This window comes from Peromyscus californicus, unplaced genomic scaffold (assembly GCF_007827085.1).
Source record: "Peromyscus californicus insignis strain IS unplaced genomic scaffold, ASM782708v3 Scaffold_3__1_contigs__length_106647218, whole genome shotgun sequence".
Classification (NCBI taxonomy): Eukaryota; Metazoa; Chordata; class Mammalia; order Rodentia; family Cricetidae; genus Peromyscus; species Peromyscus californicus.
The window spans coordinates 2,233,699-2,253,252 of NW_026294551.1; the positions used below are offsets into that span (position 1 = coordinate 2,233,699).

General features: G+C 51.7%; 1 long non-coding RNA gene across 2 annotated transcripts; it reads left to right on the forward strand.

Moving 5' to 3' along the window:
* The first annotated feature begins 26 nt into the window (after positions 1-26).
* Positions 27-18,370, forward strand: LOC128122712 (uncharacterized). 2 transcript variants are annotated; one of them, XR_008222474.1, is made up of 3 exons: positions 27-334; positions 6,568-17,679; positions 18,150-18,370. It is a non-coding gene; the product is annotated as an uncharacterized LOC128122712 (long non-coding RNA). The 2 variants fall into 2 exon arrangements; XR_008222473.1 differs by lacking the exon at positions 27-334 and having other exon boundaries at positions 653-17,679.
* Positions 18,371-19,554: the final 1,184 nt, after the last annotated feature.

Below are 19,554 nucleotides of genomic sequence, written 5' to 3' on the forward strand. Positions count from 1 at the left end.
TCTTCCCATTGGTGAGTTTCGGAGGCGGGGGCGAAGGGCGGGGATAGAGGCGGGACTCGGAGGCCGGCTGCGGGCAGCGATTGGCCGGCCGCTGGGAGGCGGAGGCGAGGCGCGCGCTGAGGCCCTGGAGCCGCCTGAGGGGGCCGGAGCGACAGCCGGGCTGGGGGCGGGAAGCGGGGGCGGGGTGGCGCAGGAAGAGCAAGCGCGGGGTGTGGGCGGCGCGGGGGACACCGGCGCTAGCGCGCGTGGAGGCGGCACTCGGGAGGCAGCGGAACGGGCTGCAGGCCCTCGAGGGTCCCGCAGGAGTGCGCCGGTGGCTCCCGCGCTATTGCAGGTGAGTCGGCGAGGCGTGCGTCGACCCCGACGGTCTTCCGGAAGGGAGGACTCCCGGGGCGGGAGTGGGTGGAGACGGAGGACGGTGCTGAACTAGAGGGAGGACCCTGAACCCTGGAGGGCAGGCTCGGGACAGGGTGGGCCATGGGGCGGGTCCTGGAGGTGGGCAGACGCTGGACGGAGGGTGGAGGGGTAAAGGTAGGCAGTTGGGTTTGGGATTCTGAGAAGAGCACCCAGGGGAGGGGCGCGTGGGGCGTGGAGAGAATCCTAGGGGGTGGTATGGTAGGGAATGAGGGGTGGGGGCGGGAATGGGGTGGAAAGCTCCGGGGGAGGAGCCTCCCCGCACAGCTTGGAGCTGCCCCGCGGCTGGAGGTTTAAGGACCGTACTGTGTAAGGCTTGGCTGAGGAAACTGACCAGGTTGGCACACGGAGTTCCAGCACAGTTCCTTTGGAGAAATATTTACATAAATTAGACGAACATAGAGGAATTATTTGCTTTACATTGTAAAACACCAGAGCTGAATGTTTCCTTTTAATTAAACATAACACTCGAGCATCCATTTCCTGGACAGCTGGTCACTCCACTCCTTCAACAACGCAGCGGACGCAGATCCGTGGCGCGGCTGTCAGAACTGAACTCAGTTAGCAGGGAGCTCAGAGGGGTTCCTGTTCCCTTTGCTACATGTGTAAGAAGCAAAGGGAGGGATTTAGAAAGCACAGGACAGAGATTTGGTTTCCTGTTCTTTCAGCCACTGGCCCTGGTGTCCTCTTTTTTTTTTTTTTTTTTTTAATTGTCTGTGTGATTTTAGTGTGTATCCCTGTGTTTTTGCTTTCTTGAGTTCTTTTGGTTACAAGTGACCGAAAGCCAGCTTAAACTGGCTGTCAAATAGGGGCCTTTATTGACTGATGCCACTGGTTGGTCACAGTTTCCCTCCTTCTCCCTCCCTCCCTGTTCCTGTTGATCTAGACCAGCATGGCATAGTGCCCGCTTAACCCTGCTGCCACACATTGATCCCTTACTGATCCGAAGGGATCTGGTGCACAGGGAGAGAGGCAGCCCCTCACTCTTGCCCCAGAAGACCGGGGCCACAGAGGAGAACGGGAGGTGGACGTCGGCAGCAAAAACAGGAGATCTCTCTGGGAGACGGGGAAGTGGCTCCCCCCGGAAAGTTCCCATGGCCTGGGCGGGCCACTCCCCCTTCTGCAACAACCCAAGGCTCTTTCCTGGGCCTGCCTACCCACAGTCACCCTGTTTCTGTCCAAGGAGCACACTCAGCATGGTGATAGACTCAAGCCAGCTGGCTTCCTGGCAGCCTCAGGCCTGTCCATGTGGCAAGAGGCTGGACATCTGCAACAGAAACCCACAGTGGGAAGAGGGGCGTCAGGACACCTGAGTGGAAGTGGACCTACATCCTGCCTGCAGCTCAGGGCACTGTGACCGATGGCTGGCACAAACAGGACTACTTTGGGAGTGGGGCGGGAACAGGAAAGAGACAGTCAGGACCTGTCTTCACGTCCAGCCTACAAGGACTTGTTCCTTTCAACTCTCTAGTGGGTGATCCTAGCCTGAGTCCATATTTCAGCGGTATTCCCTGAAGCCTTTTTGACCCAGGCAGCAGCTCCTTTAATAGTAAGAACACCAACGGCCAGAGTTCAAGTTCCTGAGTGGGTAGGCACACTGTAAACTGGGCATCCACAGATCAGCCAAGACACTGGCTCCACGTGTGGAGTTAGGAGGCCACACTTTCCCTGACTCCTTTCATCCAAAGCCCATTACAAACCTCATCTTACACCTTTTCCCATGACATTGGTGGCCGAGGACTCTGCTTAGGTCCTAAAGGTTCGGCAGCCTGACAGCTAGGAAACTGGCCCGTGTGTGGGCTTGCACCCACTTCCGTCCACCAGGGGTGGAGGAAACCATTGTCCAGGTGGAACCATTGTCATTGGCTCTTCCTGCATCTTCCCAGGAGGAATAGTGAGAAGTGCCACCCAGGGTGGCGACTGCCAGCCAACATACCCTCCCAGACCTGCCGCCTGCCTCTGCTCTTCTTGTACTGTGCTGAGGTGGGAATGGGGCTCACTAGTCCAAGTTCTGGGATGGATGGGAGCAGGTTTCAGTGAATGGGCAGCTCTGGGAGAGTCTCTGGAAGCACAGACAGACAGACCAGTGTCCGTATGCTGCTGGCTTTCCTCTCTTGGGACTGTCGGTCCTCCCTGAGTAGCGATCTGCAGCCCTCCAGCCATAATCCACGTGTCCACTCCCCTGAGCACTAGCCTTTCATTCTCTGCATGGGTAATGCTGAGCCCAGGGTCCAAGGCGGAATAACCTCTGATCCACAGTACTGCAGGTCACTGGTTCAGGGTGGGCAGCAGTAGAGACGGGCTGGGGGTGGGGAGCGCCCGTGTGTATGTCTCCACAAGCTTATTTTTAGTTGCGTTATATAAGTGGCTTCATCTCGGCGTCATGTAGGAAGGGGGGGGTCTCAGATTTAATTACAGGATGACAGCCTTTGCATTTCAAGCAAGCTGTTCTCCTGGCAAGGCAGGCACACGGATTGGGAGTCTATGCTCAGCAGAAGCTGCCCTTCGGGAAGTGACCCCCAGCAGACTGTCACCCTATCTTCACCCCATCCTCAGCCACTTTGCTGAGCTCGGCTTAAGAGGGTAGCCATTATCTAAGGTCTTCAAGTTGGTGGGAGACCTGTGCCTGTTAAGGGAAAGCTCTCAACCACCGACCCTACCCCCACCCCACCCGGCAGCTTTTCTTCTCTCCAGGGGAAGGCTTCTGTTTTCATTCCCGGACTCAAGCTTTTGTAATAGGTAACCAGAAAGTTCTAGTAGGAGGGACAGAAAGGCACAGGAGCTTCTGGGGCTTCAGGAAAAGCCTGCCTTTTTTCCCTCCGCACCCTGGTCGGCCATGTTGACTGCTTGGCAAGTGCCTGGACCAGGCCAGAGGGCAGAAGCATTCTTGGGGAGGCGGGGGAGCACATTGCTCTGGTTTCAGGACACTCTGAATGGCTAGCCAGCTCAGTGGCTAGAACTTTATCAGCAAGAATGTGCTGGGAGCTCCAGGTGGGAGTCTCATCCCTACCAGCAGGAAGTCTATTTCAGCTGCCATCAGCCACTTGGGTTTCCTCTGGCCTTCAAGGCATAGCCTGCCACAGTGAAGGGGGACAGGTTGAGACCTGACCTTGGCAGGCCCAGGGTGCAGTGTGAGGAGAAGGCCTGGGTGTAAGGAGGCCAGTCTAGTAACCAGTCAGTTTGCAGGGGCAGGGCAGACACTATGTGGCTCTGGGCAGGTCCCCTAGCCTCCCTGAGCCCCCAGAGCAGAGATTAGGGTGCTGAGCAGTGTTGGGAGGGGTTGGGGAATGCAGAGCCATGTGGAGGACCCAGCACATTTTAGAGGCTGGCACTGCCCTGAACAGAGCACCTTCCTCCTCAGTTTTCCCTCCCAAGCCTAGCAGAGACAGTACGGTAGACCCCTGACCAGTGCTCCACATGCTGCCCTGTCCCCCATCATGACTGAAGGCAGAGAGACTGCAGCCCAGGGGAGCCTGAGGAGACAGGAAGACTGAACGTCTCTTGGAGTCCTGCTGGGCCCTGGACAGGAAGAGGACACTGGAATCTGGAGAATTCTGAATGAACTGTGGGCTTTAGTTAATGATACGTCAGCACTGGCTCCTGAATTGTAGTAAATGCATCCCACTAAGACAACACACTAACAACAGTAGCTGGGGGTGGACACAGGGGCAGACTTAGGATGTCTGAGGCCCTGGGCTTGGTCCCTCGTACCACTCCAAGGCAGGAAAAAAGAGAAGGATGTGGAGTATCTTTGCTCTGAATGAGGAAATGTAGAGCAAAGGACCTTGCGGGGCCCTGGGCTACAGGTCAGAGGGTGCTGGGAGCTGGCTCTGGATAGGGCCCATCTTGCCTTGCTAGCTAGAGCTGAAATCTATGGAGCAGTTCAGCTCTCTTGCTCTCCCCGATGTTGGTGCTTCCTCCTTCCTCCCAGACTGCACCTCAGCTTTACTCTTAACCTGACTGATTCAGAGCTTGCTTCTCCTTAGCCGCCACGTGGGTCCTGCTTCCTGCTGTAGGAGGCAGACCGGCCTGCACACCTGGCTGGAAAGAAGGGACCAGGCAGGGCACTCGCCTGGTGGATGGAGGTGTGAGCATGATCTTTTGGTTTTCCAGAATGTTACCTGACCCTGCCTCGGTCCCTCAGACTGTGACCTCCCACAGAGCCTCCCCCGCAGGCAGGCCCAGGAAGGCAGAGCCTTTCTGCCAAGGGTAGAGATGTGGGAAATGTGCCCTCCCGTCCTGCCCTGTCGCCCTGGTATGGGGGTAGCTTCCCCAGCAACCATCCCCCTTATGTAATCTGCACATCACATCGGCATGACTCCAGGTGCCTGTGGGAGGTAGCGCGGGGGTGAGTGCAGGGGCGCAAACAAGCCTCGAAGTTTCCTTGGGTGCTTCTCCTCTTGTTACATTTCAGCGTCATTCTGCGTCTGCCAGCTCGGTCACCCACTTGCCTATTAGAATACATTAACTGACAATGCAGGACTTAAATAACTTGGGCAGGTGACAGGCTGCAGTGGAGCCCTCTGCACCGAACCCTGCTGCAGCTGGCCAAGTGAGCTCAGAGGTTGGTGGGGAGGGCAGAGGAAGGGTGCAGCCTGCAGTCCAAGCATACCCAAGACCAGGCTTAAGAGTGCTGGGATACGGGTGCCCCTGGCAGCATGGAAAGCACACCCCATGTCAGGCACACCCCTTCCTCCTGTACATACCCAGCCGGTGGTAGGGTTGTGCCATCGGTGGGTGAATAAGAAAACTGAGAAAGTGATATACCTGTCATCAGAGCAAGACCACTCTGAAAACAGCTCTAGCAGCAGCAGCAGCAGCCTAGCACAGGCAGACCTGGATGTGCCCACCTGTTCCATAGGCCAGAGTGGTCCCTTATCTTCCCTGGGGAAAGATGAAAGCCAAACCTTGCTTCCTGCTCATTGTACTGATTCGCTTATCCCCAAACAAAACATCCCCTTTGTTTTTCTTATTGCTCTGCCTCTTAAATTAAGTTGCCTTGAACAGGTCTAAAGGTGTTTTCAGGTTGTGACAGAGGAAATTGTTTTCCAGACCCTGAAGTCAAAAGACACCCAACCCCGAGCCCGGTGTATCCCTCCAGGTCCTTCCCCACTGCGCTGCCGCCGCCGTCCCCAGCTGGTCCTGCCAGAGTGAGAAGCCCAGACATGTACATGCTGCTTCTCATGCTCACAGATGGCTTCCCTGCCCAGGGCTGGCTGCTGCTAATTTCGGCTGCTGGAGGCTCCGTGTGCACTCTCTCTCTTTTTAATTCCATGTTTATTTAAAGCTAGATTTTGAAGTCTTGTCTTCAACTCTGAAATCTGAAATTTTCTTGCAGCAGAGCTTACCCCCCACACACACCCCACCCTCCACACACAGAGGACACAGAGTGTAGGGAGGCTTGATGAACAACTGGCCAGGGCCCCTCACAGCAACCCTGTTGCGTCAGCACAGAGCTCAGGAGATCCCTTGAACATGCTTGGTGTTTCCATGTAAACAGGGGGAAGCCGTGTGGAGTGTCTGATCAGAGGGCAGAGGCTCCCCTGCTGCCTGGTGCTGCAGGAGGAGCGGACTGGGCCAGTGGTGACTCATCTTACCCACAGCCCTGCAGCAGAGCCTGGGGTGGCCCAGGTATCTAGGACCAGTGCCAATCCCCCAGTTGTCTCTCGGGCTTTCAGAGCTCCCCTTACCCATGATAGCCACCTACAGGCTCTTCCTGCCTTCTGGAAAATCAAGTCCACCTAGAAGGGATCTTCCTGGTTAGGGTTCAGTAGAGGATGTGTGTTCAGCTTGCTGCTATGTTGACACAACACTGTCCTGCTCTCAGGCAGACAGTGCCCGTGTCTTATCTACCCAGTGTCATGATACACACAGTGGAACTGCCCTGACTCTGGGACCTAGAAGACTAAACCCTGGCATGGCTCATGCTTTAGAGACACAAGAGCTGCACCCATTGCATGACCCATCTGCCCTTCAACAGCAACCCTGGAATGTGCTAGAAGGGCTTTGGTGAAAAAGGAACACTCTTGAGGGAACTGGTCAAGGGCTGAGGCAGCACCAGCTCCAGGAGGAAGGTGTGCACCTAGGGAAGCCACAGGGAGGTCTAAGACATTGGCCAAGTTCCCGTACCCACCTCTGCCTCTTCTCCACCAGGCCAAGAGAGGAAAGGGTGCTGCTTCCACCCAGAGCCATCTGCAGACCCTGCCAGGGAGTTTCTAACAGGACCGTGTGAAGGGCTGGGGTGGTGTTCCTGGCACATCTGGTCAGAAGGACTGTGAGACACTACTAGAGTGTGAAGCTTGGGAATGTCCTGTCTCCAGCAGGCTCGTTTCTTCTCTCGGGGTTGGAGACAGATCTCTAAGAGGATTGTAGAAAACTGACTGTCGCCTGTCCACATGAAAGGAATACTCTGTCCCTGCCAGGAAACTATGGCTCTAAAAGGATATGTGTGACATTTCACCCCCTGTCCAACCAAAGGTCGGCTGTACGACCTTTCCAAATGTCACTCTGCAGCCACTGCTGGCAGAGACATGGAGCTGCCAAAGCGCCCTGGACTCTGCTAACTCCCACCCTAAGCTGGAGGGGTTTTTCTGCAGGAGCCAACAAAAGCCTTTGTGCACAGCTTGAGGAGTTGGCTTTCGGAGCCTTGGAGCTGGTATCGGTGGACTTGGTGGTGGTTCCCTGCCTGCCTGGACTCCCAGAGTTCCCAAGGAGAAAACCCTATATTCTAGATTCCAGAGGCTTAAGCAGGACAAAGGCTCAGAGCTCTAGAACCCTGAGATTGAACTGTGTTTACACACACACACACACACACACACACACACACACACACACACACTGAGCACTGTGTCCACTGTTGCTGTTGACACTGAGAGCAGATGGAGCAGAGCCTGTGAGTGACTCCTGGGCACCCAGCTTGGCTGATTTTACCTAGGACCTCATCCCTTTGGGTTTTACAATAGACTGAAGCTTCAGGGATCCTTGCTGAGGACTCCCTGAATGTCTTTATCCTTCTGAAGGTTCCCTTCACTGCCCCCTGGTGGAACGTCAAAGAAAGGAGCCTTGGCATGGAGCAGGTGAGAGTGTCTGGCAGAAGTTGAGGGCATCACAGGAGGCTACAGGCCCACAGGTGGGTGGCTAGCAGGTGCAATGCAAAGGTTTTGGGATTTATGAGACCAGGCTACACCTAGGAGGTGAGTGACCCGGGCGGTCACAGACTCTTGGCTTGCCCTGTCTCCAGAGGGATCACTAAACCCTCCCTTCAGGCTGAGGAGAAAGAGGAAGCATACAGCTGCTGCCCCGGCCTGTAGAGGGGACATGGGAGCAGCCTGTGCACTTATGAATCCCGTGCTTCTGGGAAATACTGTTCATGCTCTTTTCTCAGGACCCAGTGACATCTTAAATTAGAGGGGTAAATCACCTAACACTAATAAACCTCTTAAGGTGTTCAATTCTGTGCATTTGAGTGACAGGCAGGGTGTTTATAGCCTGTATCCACCACCATCTGTCTATCAAGTTCAAAATCATTTTTCTTCTTTTCCCTTGGGGGTTTTGTTTTTGCTGGTTTGGGTTTTGGTCGGTTGTTTGTCCCTTTGTTTTTGAGATAGGGTCTCATGTAGTTGAACTTCCTGATGCCCTGTTGCCGCCTCCCAGGCTCCAGGAGTGAGTGCTGGGATCCAAGATGGAGCGCACTTAGGCAGTGCGGGCCGAGCCTGGCATGCTGAGCAGCATAGACAAGCGCTCTCCTAGCTGAGCCACATCCTCAGCCCAAAACTGATCGCTGTGGTAACTGTACTTAACATGCAAGGAGCAGGCTGCCATCTTACACTCTCTTCAGGGATCCATGAGGCTGCCAGGTTCCCTCTATCCTCATCAACACACCTTATTGTTGTTTTAGACCATAACCACCCTGGTGTGCAGGAGTGGAGCCATTAATTTCCTTACAACTTCCCTGGTGGCTGATGAGAGGCCTGTCAGCCTCTCCTTCCCCGGGTCTCTTTTGTTGTTGATGATTTTACCCCATTGAGAACTTCATACATGAGCATGCATCTGTGTGACTCCTAGTGACACCCCCAACTCCACCCATCCCCCTCCATTCATGATCTCTTTAATTACTGTCACATGTATATTTAACGTGTGTATATACATATATGCACACACATAGAAATAACACTGAGTCCATTTAGCTTTGATTCTATGTGCATATGTCCAGGGCTGACCACTCGGGACTGGACAAGAGTCTTCTCTTTTTAAACAGGAGCCGCAGCCTTCACTCTAGCGCTTCGTGTGGGAGGGAGCTTGCAGGTGCCTCGGGACAACCAGCTTGCACCTGAGCTCAGCTCAAAACCCCAGCCCCTGATGAAGCGTGACAGATGCCCACTGACATAGCCATATGATTTAGGTGAGGGAAAAGTCCCCACCTGCTCCTTACAGACACTTGGGAGAGCTCAGGTTAGCATGGACAGGGCTGAGAGGCAGCAGCCAGGGAGCCAGGTCATTCCCTGCCAGGTGACAGCACCCCAGAACTGAGGAATGGAGTAGCTGAGCCTTACTCACAGGGTGCTGGAAGGGGAAGAGTGGCCCTGGACGGGGTGGGTCCCCCCAGGCACCAGCCCGAGGATGGAGTAGTAGATAGCCTCTTCCCAATAGGCAGCAGCTGTGCCTGCTGCACCTGGCAGGCTGGAGCCATGGCGGCTTCAGCAGGAGTGGGCATCAGGGAGAGGCCCAGAAAGAAGAGCTGCAGCCTCTAGTCCCAGCATGAGGACCAGCAGTTTCATCAGAAGCAGAGCGCAGTCCCAGTGTCCCCCTCACACCAGAGCCACTACTAACGTGGGGCTGCTGCTGTCACCACACCCTGCCCACAACCCTCCCACCTCATTGTTCCTATAAGCAAGGGAGCTTTGACTGGGTTGCCTCCAGGGGACTCTGCCGACTCCCACATTAGTGGAGGTCAGAGGACAACTTGCCTGAGTTGATTCTCTCCTAGCATTGGGTCTCAAGCATTGAACTAAGGCCTCAAGCCTAATAGCAAGTACCTCCACCGCTTACCTATCTCACTGGCCTAGTGGAAGGACCGAACCCAGGGCCCTGCGTTTGCTAGGCAAGCGCTCTACCACTGAGCTAAATCCCCAACCCGTGTGTTTGTTTGAGACAAGGTCTCTGTGTGGTTCTGGCTGTCCTGGAACTTACTCTGTAGACCAGGCTAGCCTTGAAGTCAGAGATACACACCTGCCTCTGCCTCTAGTGCTGGAATTAAAGGTGTGTACCACCACGCCCAACCCAGTCTCTACTCTCATCTTGTCAAAAGTCCCTGAGCTCTTGAGCTAAAATGAGGACACTATAGACTATTTTTAAACAGTTATCACAAACATGAGCAAGGGTGATGCCACTTGGAGGCTGAGCGGCAGGGTGCTGGGCTACTGCCCTTGCAGAGATGCTGTCCCTGCAAAGCTGAGGTGACTGCAGGGATGTGGCTCAGGCAGTCATTCCTGAGAAATCGTCAGCTTTGGGGGAAGGGAATGCCTGTGGCCAGCTCCAGCCAAGCCGGCCAAGCCTCCCTCCCAGTTCCAGCACCAACAAGGCCCCAGGGCCTCGGGCTAAACTGAGCCACAACAGCAGCTGCACTCCTAGGTGACCTGGTCTGAGTCACCAGCAGAGCTTACAGTGTGCAGCCTTAAATTTGCAGTTCCAAGTCTGCTCTTAGCTGAAAATCTCCATTATCACTGCAGCTATGCTCTGTTGTTTCCTCTGTTTAAGGAGAGACTTAGTGTTAAATGGGCTCAGAGTCTGTGACTACTGCGTGCAGCTTCGGTCCTCCGGCCGGTATTCCCAGGGCTGATTGTCACGGGAATGTGTCACGGGTGACATGAAGCCAGGGGCCCTCACATTGCAGCCTCTGGGTCACTACAGGTCTTTACAAAGTTGTATTTGTGGGTTTTTTGTTTGTTTGTTTGTTTTTGTTGTTGGTGGTGTTTTTTTTGTTTTTGTTTTTGTTTTTGCTTTTTCGAGACAGGGTTTCTCTGTAGTTTTGGTGCCTGTCCTGGATCTCGCTCTGTAGACCAGACTGTCCTTGAACTCACAGAGATCTGCCTGGCTCTGCCTCCGAGTGCTGGGATTAAAGGCGTGTGCCACCGCCGCCGCCCGGCATGGGGTTTTTAAAAATATATTTTTTAAAGATTTTATTTATGCGTATGAGCATTTTGCTTGTGTGTATGTCTGTGTACCGCATGAGGCCTGAAAAGGGCACCAGGTTCTCTAAACACATCAGGTCCTAGGAACCAAACCTGGGTCCTCTGCAAGAACAACACATGCTCTTAACTGCTGAGCTATCTTTTCAGCCTGTTTGTTTTTGAGACAGGGATACAATACATGTAGCCCAGGCTGGCCTCACATTCACTATATAGTCAAGATGACCTTGAGCTCCTGATCCTCTTTCTTTTGCCTCTCAAATGCTGGGATTACAGTTGTGTGCCAGCGCACCTGGTTCATGTGGGGCTGGGGATGGAGCTCATTCTGCATGTTAGGCAAGTACTCTCCCAGCTGAGTCACTTCCCCAGGCCCTGTAATAAAGTTGTGTTAGAGCCTAACCATGCTTGCTTTTTTCCTGCCACTACAGAGTTCAGAGACAGACCCACTCCTGGAGCATTCATTCCAGTAGGGTTGGTGGTAGGCTAGCTTGCCTCTGTAGGAAGCTCCTGGCTGCCTCGCTCCAAGGCAAAAGCACTGAGCTGACTGGAGGGGTGGCTGGCTTTGCCGCAGCAGCTGCCCTTGGTTGGCTTCTGTCCTGTGACCCATCCTCCAGGGCTTCCAGCAGTGCACGTGCTGGGAGCCCCTGACTGAGTCTCGTGTGCACTGAGAACCATGGCATCTGCTCTGCCTGTTCGCCACAGTTGGCGGAAGCTCTTTGCCACTTCCCACCACTGGGAAGCTTGACAGTCTTGAAGCAGAGGTTAGTCCTCCAGTCTCCACTCTTGTTTGCTTTTACTTTTGAGACAGGATCTCACTGGGTAGTCCAGGCTATCCTCAAAACCCCAGGGCTTGGATTAAAGGTGTGTGTCACTGTGCTCAGCCCAGTCTCCACTCTTGTCAAATGCCCCTCAGACCTTAGGCTTGTCACTAAACCCAGTGTGACAAAACTTGGCAAGTGCCAGCTGCAGATGGTCAGTTCTGCTCTCTGCGCTCCACCCCTCCAGGCTCTAACCTGCCATCTCCTGTGTCTGCCACGCCTGGCGCTTTTGTAGAGAAGACTGTTACATTTGTGTCCGCTTCGCTGGATCTTGGAGCATTGATTTTGCCTTAAATGACTCCATCTGATGTGGAAGTGGAAGTCAGTTTCCTGTACTTTACTGTTTTTTTTCTTGTGAGACAGGGTGTCTTAGTTACTTTGTTACTTATTTCTGTTGCTGTGATAAAATACCGTGACAGAGGCAACTGGAAAAAAAAAAAAAGATCCTGGAGCTCTTGGTCAGAGGAACATCAGACTTCTAATCTGAGGGTCCAGGGTTGATGTCCTAAGGGGAAAAGTGATAGTAGCCAGGCATGGTGGCACCTGCCTTTAATCCCAGAAGAGGCTGCTGGGTCTCTGTGAGTTCAAGGCCAGCCTGGTCTACAGAGTGAGTTCCAGGACAGCCAGAGCTACACAGAGAGAACCTGTCTCCAAAAAAAATAAATAACAAGGAGGAAAAAAGCTTTGGTGGCAGGTGTGGTGGTACACACCTTTAGTCCATCTCTCTGAGTCTCCATAGTGAGTTACAGGCACCAGGGCTACATGGTGAGACTCTGTCATCATCATCATCATCATCATCATCATTATCATCATCATCATAATTGGGCTTATGGTTTTAGAAGGCTAGAGTCCATGATGATAAAGTGAAGGCCTGGTAGCAGGAACATCTGAGAGCTCACATCATTTGTTGTTTGTTTGTTTGGCAACAGGTTTCTCTGTAGCTTTGGAGCCTGTCTTGGAAATACTCTGTAGACCAGGCTGGCCTTGAACTCACAGAGATCCACCTGCCTCTGCCTCCCAAGTGCTGGGATTAAAGGTGTGTGTCAACACCACCACCACCACCACCACCACCACCACCACCACCACCACCACCACCACCACCTGGTGAGAGCTCACATCTTGTACCACAAGCAGAAGGTAGAAAGAGCACACTGGAAATGGAAAATTCAAAGCCCGCCCCCAGTGACACACCGCCTCCTACAAGACTGCACTCCTAATCCTTCCCAAACAGTTCTACCAACTGGGATCCAACTATTCAAAGGCATGGTCCCATGGGGGCCATTCTCATTCACACTGCCACGTTCCACTCCCTGGCCCCCACAGGCTTCCGGCCCTAACAGAATGCATTTAGCCTAATGTAGAAAGTCTCCGTACTCTCCCAGTTTCAACACTGTTTAAAGGTCCAGAGTCTCTTGTGAAATTCAAGCCAATCTTTTACTGGAACCCCTGTAAACTCAAAAGGCAGATCACATACTTCCAACACGTAAAGGCACAGACTATACAATCACATACTTCCAACACATAAAGGCACAGACTATACAGTCACATACTTCCAACACGTAAAGGCACAGGCTATACAATCACATACTTCCAACACGTAAAGGCACAGACTATACAATCACATACTTCCAACACGTAAAGGCACAGGCTATACAATCACATACTTCCAACACGTAAAGGCACAGGCTATACAATCACATACTTCCAACACATAAAGGCACAGACTATACAATCACATACTTCCAACACGTAAAGGCACAGACTATACATTCCAAAAGGGAGGAGGGGGCACAGTGATGAAATACTGAACTAAAGCGAGACTGAAACTCAGCAGGGTAAACTTCAAATCCTGTAACACTCTGTCTGATGTCAAAGGACTTGGATGGCCCTGGCCTTCCAGCTTTTAAGCTGGCTCCCCTCCCCATCTGCAGCTCTTGGCAGGCACCCCACTACTCTTACACCTCTAACATGGGGGTCTCTAACGCCCAGACTTTATTTTCATTGCTTCTTGCATGGCCTCGCAGGGCCTTCATGTGTCAACTGCCCGGCCACATATTGTCTGGTCTCAGTGGCTCTCCTTAACCTTGGAGGAAGATTCCATAATCCCTTTACACATATATCCTTCATGACGCCAGAACCACATGGACGACACTGCCAAGTTGGCTGCCTGCTTGGGATGAGCCCTGGCCCCCTTGAATCACCTGTGTGGCAGCTTTTGTTTATTCCTAAGGCCTTTTCCTTTCACAAGCTGGAGTTTAGCTGGGTGGGGTCTTGCCCTGGGTTTGGCTCTCCTTTACTTCTACATCTCTGTCAGCACAAGCCTTGGCTCCAACATTAAATTTCCTGGTGCCCTTTTCCACTTTAGACTACGTCTCCAGTTAACTTTTGCCCCACTTGCTCTTTTTCATAGTAGACCTGCATACTAATAATCATGTGATAATCAATATTAGGCTGTTTTGAAATCTCCGCTAGAAAAATTTGTCCATCACTTTAAATCTAGCCTCTGGCAAATTCTTAGGACAAGGACAGAAAGCAGCCACATTCTTTGCCAAAATATCACAAGATTGGCTTCTGGCCCAGTTACTGTTAAAAGTCTTTGCTTCCATCTAGGTGTGGTGGCACACACACACACACACACACACACACACACACACACACACACACACACTGGGGGCAGAGGCAGGTGGGTCTCTGTGAGTTTGAGGCCAGCCTGGTCTACATGGAGAGTTCCAAGGCAGGCTGGGCCTCCAGAGCCCACACTGCTCTCAGAACTGTCTTCTGGGATCTCACTGGTGTGGCCTATTATGACCTGCTTACAAGTTCAGCTGCTTTTCTAGTCCAAATTCTTCCATATTCCTCCAAAAATATTGTCAAGTTTTTCACACAGAACACATTCACATCCTCACATGGTGCACACACATGCACGACCCTCACAGATTAACTTTTTTTTTTAAAGTTATTGGGGTCAGAGAGATGGCTTTTAAGTATTTGCTGTTCTTCCAGAGGACCTGAGTTCAGTTCCCAGCACCCACATCAGGATGCTCACAACCACCTGTAACTCCAGCTCTACAGGATCCTATCCCCTCTTCTGACTATGGCAGTTCTCCACAAATGCATGTGGCATACACTCAAAAAGAAATCTTTTTTTGTTTGTTTGTTTTGTTTTTCAAGACAGGGTTTCTCTGTGTCATTTTGGTGCCTGTTCTGGATCTCACTCTATAGACCAGGCTGGCCTCAAACTCACAGAGATTCATCTAGCTCTGCCTTCCAAGTGCTGGGATTAAAGGCATGTGCCACCGCTGCCTAGCATAAAAAAAAATATTAAAAAAAACCCATTATGGGACTGGAGAGATGGCTCAGAGGTTAAGAACACTGGCTGTTCTTCCAGAGGTCCTGAGTTCAATTCCCAGCACCCACATGGTGGTTCACAACCATCTGTAATGAGATCTGGCTCCCTTTTCTGGCCTGCAGGGATACATGCAAACAGAACACTGAATACATAGCAAATAAATAAATCTTTAAAAAAAAAAAACATTAACATGGACTGGGGTCTACTAATTCACAGTTCCCAGTCCACCCCCCCCTCCGCCTCTTTCTGTCTCTCTGTCCCCCTCCCCACATCCGTTGTGTTTGAAATCTCATATTCCATTTTAATGAATCTGTTGGTTTTCTGGCTGCATCCCTCTGTATTGATTATGAGTGTTGTTACTTTGCAGGCTAGAAACTGACCCCAAGAACTCTCATAAGTGCTCTTCCATGGAGACACACCACCATCTTTTTCTTTTGAAACAAGGTCTCACTCTATTGCTCAGTATAGCCCAAACAGCTCTAGAACTTAAGATCCTCCTGCCTCAGCATCTGAAGCTGCTGGCGTGGCAGGTGCTCTGTTATTTTAATAGTCACACTAGACATTGCAATAGTCACAATCACACCTTAGTATTTGCATTATCCCGTCATAATTGACATGCCAGAGCCATGTGCACTGTGACTTCATACCCTGAGAATCTCACCATAGTGTACCTGTTGCTCTACAGTCATACATATTTTATATGTTGCTGTTTAAACAGAAAAGGATTTCTCCACCATATCTAACACTCTTATTTTCATTTTGCTTTTCTGAGATGGCCTGGCTGTGACTACAGGCTGTCCTTCATCTTAGCTCTTTCTGTCTCAGTCTCCTTTTCTGTTCTTCCATTTCCTGAAGATTCAGATCAGCTCTGGAAGCCTTCCCTGCATGTCTGAGGTGGGGCTGCACAGTGGATCTTGGCCTTTCCTCCTCCCAGCTCTGAGGTCTCTCCCTGGCCACCGTATTCTGCATTGGTAATGCCTTCTCTTTGAGTGGCTGCAGGCTTCTGGCTGCCATGTTTCTGATGAACACTCTGTGGCCACCCGGCCTCTCTTGGGGCAGCTCTCCTGTGCATGGCTACTGTATGGCGTTCCCTTTGGGTCCTGTCCTGTTGACTGTGATGGGTGGACTCACAGTTTTCCTTGAATTTTTACACATTTGATTTGTAAACTGATACCTTCCACTAAATTTGAGTCTTTTTGTACATATTTCATTTTCTGCTACAGTCTTTTTTAAAATATTTTTTATAATTTATTTTTTCTTGTGTGCATTGGTATTTTGCTTGCATGTATATCTGTGTGAGGCTGTCAGATCCTAGAGTTACAGACAGTTGTGAGCTGCCATGTGGGTGCTGGGATTGAACCCAGGTCCTCTGGAAGAGCAGCCAGTGCTCTTAACCCCTAAGCCATCTCTTCAGCCCCCAGTCTTTTTTCTTTAACAGTGTGTTTGTGCAGGTACATGTGTGTGTCCATGTTGGGGAGCCAGAGGATAATTTTTAGTGTTCTTCCTCAAAAAGGCTTTTGAGACAGGGTCTCTCATTGGCCTGGTGCTCACCAATTCAGCTCTCTGGGATTATAAATGCACACCCCTATGCCCAGCACTTTAAAATGTGAGTTCTGGGGTTGGGGATTTAGCTCAGTGGTAGAGCACTTGCCTAGCAAGCACAAGGCCTTGGGTTTGATCCTCAGCTCAAAAAAAAAAAGTGAGTTCTGGGGACCAAACCCAGATCATTGCATATGGAAAGCGAGGACTTACAGACTGAGCTGTCCACAGGCCCAGGAAGCTTGCCCAACTGGACAGGGTGGTCGAGATCACAGACTGTCCTCAGACAAATGCCACTGAGTCTCCCCAGTCACCTCCCATCCCAGAGCATTTGCAGCTGTGGAACACTCGTCTTGTCCTCATCTGTGGCTTCTGCTCTTGCGTTGAGAAGTCCCATGTTTCCAGGACTGGAGTTTGTCAGCCTCCACCTTCCATGAGGTGGCTGTGATTGCCATTAATCCCATCACCTGTGCCATCTCAGGCCACATCTGCACCTACTGTCTTGTTTTTTAAGATTTGTTTTTAGGGGGCTGGAGAGATGGCTCAGGGGTTAAGAGCACTGGCTCTCCTTCCAAAGGACCCGGGTTCAGTTCCCAGCACCCACATGGCAGTTCACAACTCTGTAACTCCAGACACCTTCACACTAATGCACATAAAATAAAGTTAAATCAGGAAAAAACACAGACTTGTTTTTATCTGTAGTTATTTGTTGTGTGTTGAGGGGGGGCGGGGCAGGACTGCAGGGACCAGAAGCTAAGCCATGAGGGCTCACACCTGTCATCCCAGCAGAAGGCTAAGGTGGACAGAGGATTGCCACACCTGTGAGGCTAGTTAGCCTCCAGACTGTGTCTCCACAATAGACTGCAGGCTCTGAAGAGATAACTCAGTGCTTAGGAGAACTGACTGTTCTACAGGATTTAAGGTCAGTCCCAGCACTCACAGTGGGCAGCTCACAACTAACTGCCTGTGACTCCAGATGCTAGAATCTGATGCCTTCCTCTGACTTCCTCAGGGTGTGTGTGTGTGTGTGTGTGTGTGTGTGTGTGTGTGTGTGTACAAAAGTATACCCCTCCCCAAATAACTACAGTCAAATGCAAGCTAAATGCTGTGAGTCTGGAATTAGTGTGGAGAAAGTAGGGTAAGTATATATTTACCCCTCCGCCCCCCCCCAAAAAAAAATGTTTCCTAAGCAAGGCACAAGGGGAACACTGTGATCAGTGCCGGAGAACAAAGTTGTTTTTTGTTTTGTTTATTTTGTTTGTTTTGAGGCAGGGTCTCACCGTGTAGCCACAGAATTCATAGAAACCCATCTGTCCCGCCATCGGAATGCACCACCATAGCAGCCTGACCCCACATGGTTCATAAACTGATCGTAAGTATTCTGGGATGATCTATCGGTGTAGAAAGACTCCTACTGCCTCCATCTAATGTCACCAGGGAATGACGGGTCTGCTCAGACAGTCTCTCGGTAGCTGGTGTTTCCTGTTTAATCACAAACACTGGGAACACTGCTATTTCATCCTTCACCTTAGCTTTGGGAGTGCCTTACATGTGTGCATGGGTCCCTGTACATCTGGGCACTGTGGTGATAAGTGAGACCCACCGCCCTTCTCAGACTCACTGCTGACTGAAGCCCGACAAAGCAGCTGTGGGATGCCCTGCTCCTTGCAGCCAGGGGGAAGGTGTCCCCAGTGCAGGAACAGCTGCTGGTAAACGAGCCTGTGGTCACCAGCTTCAAGCTTTCAGTCTTTTCTAAGTGCCACCAAACCGGGCTTCCTGAGCCACACTGGTGTTCATGGCCGCTGAGCTATTTCCTCTGGTAACGGAACCATTCCCTTCCAGGCAGGAGAGGGAGGGTCCTCAGACTCGGGGACCTCAGCGGGCTGGAAAGGTCCCGAGGCTGTGAGGAGTGAGCAGCTGCCTGCAGCGGGAGTCCATTCAGCAGGGCCTCTTTGCCTCATGTTGGACTGGGTGGTGGGCTTTTCCGTGATGTGGCTGCTGGAGAGCCTCCTGGCTGTTGGCTCTGCATGTAACCCCAATAAAGCCTCTGCTCCACCACATGAGACTTGGGTGATGTAATTTCTTTGTCCTCCCCTGCCTGGGATGAACAAATGACTGTTCATGTTTCTCTGGAAAAAGTCATATGTCACTGACTCTACATGGATTTTTCTTTTTTTCTTTTTCTTTTTTTATTATTATATTTTATTTTATTTTACAATATAATTTAATTCTACATATCAACCACGGATTCCCTTGTTCTTCCCCCTCCTGCCCCGGATTTTTCTTAGTGTGTGTGTATGCATATGTGTGTCTGTGTGTGTGTGTGTGCATGCCCGTGCGTGCGTGCATGCGTGCATGCATGCGTGCATATGTATCAGGCATACTAAATGTAGAGGTCATCAGACAACTTTACAGAATCAGTTCTCCCTTTCCCCCTTTAAATGGGTTCTAAGGATCAAACTCAGGTCCCTGGGCTTCCAGCACCTCCACCTGCTGAACCTCACAGGACCTTTATGCTCTTCTGGTAACAGAACCAGGTTGTGCTGGCTGGAGCTGGGACCCCATTTTGAGTGTTGGTGTCACTCACTCTGTTGGCATCTCTCCTAGCTTCAAATTATGATTATGATCCATCTCCTCCGTGTGTGCCCCGAGGCCATCGGCCACATCCTTGACCGCTCTGTGTACAAGTCTGTGTAAGAGACTGAAGTTCAGCCGGGCGGTGGTGGTGCACGCCTTTAATCCCAGCACTCGGGAGGCAGAGCCAGGTGGATCTCTGTGAGTTCGAGGCCAGCCTGGGCTACCAAGTGAGTTCCAGGAAAGGCGCAAAGCTACACAGAGAAACCCTGTCTCAAAAAACCAAAAAAAAAAAAAAAAGAGAGAGACTGAAGTTGGAGCTAATCTTGCAGCACATAACCGTGGTTACATGCACCTGCAACCCCCACACTGCAGAGCAGAGACAGGTAGAACCCAAGGCGCTGGCCAGACAGTCTATCCAAAACGGGAAACTTCCAGTTCAGTGAGACATTGTGTCTCAAGGCAGTGAGGCTGAAAGCAATACAGGAAAGACACCCGATGTCCTGCCCTGGCCCCTGTGGTGGTTTGAATGAGAAATGTCCCCCATGGGCTCGGATATTTGGACACTTGGTCCCAGGTTGGAGGCGGAGCCTGCGGGAGGCGGAGCCTGCAGGAGGCGGACCATCGCGGGAGGTGGGCTTTGAGAGTTCATACTCTTGCCCCACTTCCTGCT